Source organism: Cupressus sempervirens, chromosome 4 (assembly GCF_028749045.1).
Source record: "Cupressus sempervirens isolate cs-2001-9-10 chromosome 4, ASM2874904v1, whole genome shotgun sequence".
Taxonomy (NCBI): Eukaryota; Viridiplantae; Streptophyta; class Pinopsida; order Cupressales; family Cupressaceae; genus Cupressus; species Cupressus sempervirens.
Window position 1 is genome coordinate 775,206,248 of NC_143121.1, and position 1,768 is coordinate 775,208,015.

At 39.1% G+C, this 1,768-nt stretch overlaps 1 pseudogene; it reads left to right on the forward strand.

Moving 5' to 3' along the window:
- The first annotated feature begins 428 nt into the window (after positions 1-428).
- Positions 429-1,265, forward strand: LOC149563679 (vacuolar iron transporter homolog 1 pseudogene; annotated as a pseudogene).
- Positions 1,266-1,768: the final 503 nt, after the last annotated feature.

The window sequence follows — 1,768 nt, forward strand, 5'->3', positions numbered from 1 at the left end:
TGAAATTCTATATAAGGGATTCTACTGGAAATTTCTGTAAAAGCTTTGTGCAGTTGATGTTTCTCATGTATGTTCTGATCAGATTTCTATCGCATTCTCATCTTCTTCAATGCTATTAATTTGTTTCTCGTTCTCTTTTTTCCTATATGATTCTATACACGGAACTCTTTAAGAACATTTGTTTCTTTGTTTCTTGGATGTTTTAGATTATTAAAAATCAATTTGGGAAAATCAGCAGCCACAGCAAAAGAAAACAGAACAAACAACATAATAAGAGAAAGCTGCAGCTGATTACATGACAGATATATTCTATATGTGTCACTGGTACCTTTCGAAACCCATTTCTAGATCTTATTGAATGCTATGTTGTTTCTCTTTTTAAATTATTTTGGGAGCTGATAAATTATCTTTATACCTAAGACTTGCAGAAAATAATGGAGAGTAGAGTAACAAGCCCATCAATTTTTCAGTTGGAGACGATGGAATTAAAGAGAATGATGAAAGAGTCAGCAGGAGGGATTACGGAGGAATCACCAATTTCAAACCCTAAAAATTCAAATATTCCCATGCCTTCCCCATCAAACCCTAAAATTCCAACCATCGCCTTCGCCACGCCTTCCCCAAACCCTAACCCTAAAAGCTCAAACCTTGCCATTGCCATGCCATCTTCTCCAATATCTGTGAGAAAGGAAAACAAAGATTATCTGCAAAGAGGGCAATGGCTTCGTGCAGCCATTTTGGGAGTGAACGAGGGAGTTGTGAGCACAGCGTGGCTCATGATTGGCACCGGCGCGGGAAAATCAGGTGCAAAAACCGTGTTTGAGGCGGGTCTTGCGGCTGTGGCGGCGGGTGCATGTAGCATGGCGATTGGCGAATTCATTTCTGTGAAAACACAGTATGACGTTGAACTGGCAAATTTCCAGAGAGAAAATAAGTCCATCAAGGGATTCGAACATGCAACATTTATAATTAGCCTTCCAGACCCTATTGACGCGGCTTGTGCATCGGCCCTTGCTTTTTCTGCCGGAGCGCTTTTCCCTTTAATTTCTGCTGTTTTTGCCACTCATTACGTAGCTCGAGTTGGGTTGCTGGCAGGCGTTTCCAGCTTGGTTCTCATTTTGATTGGCGCCATTGGAGCCTACTTTGCTTGCTCTTCTGTTGTCAAAGGGAGTTTGAGAGTTTTGTTGGGAGGATGGATTGCCTGTGTATTAAGCTTTGGCTTGCGCAGGCTCTTTAACTCTAGCGAACAACAGGATGAAGTTTGAGTAGACTATCAACGCATTATGTATACATCAAATAGATATTGTTTGTAGAGGGTGTTAGATTTCAGTTATTGGATGTAGTGTTAGATTTCAATTATTGGAACTAATATTAGATTCGAGTTATTGGATGTAGTATTAGATTAGTTTTGATGGCTCCTGTTATATTGAAACCATCCGTTGTCTAGATCATACATTTATCTATTAATATGGTTTGATCTAGAATATCTGTTTAAGATATATGTAATAAGATATACTGTGTTAACGCGCACATATATTATTGTGGGCGTGCAATCACTAGAAGAGCTCGAGTGAGGGCTTCAGAAAGGCGATAGACACCAGTAGGAAAAGTTAGTATTGATAATCACTCGTCATTCTTTTCTCTTATCATAGAATAGCTTCCTAAAGCAAATGGATACAGGGATAAGTCAGCGTTTCAATGCTTGTTCTCTTATTTGAAATTTACTTCATTGGTCTACAGTTTTGCTTATGTTTCAGTGTTGGCTTTT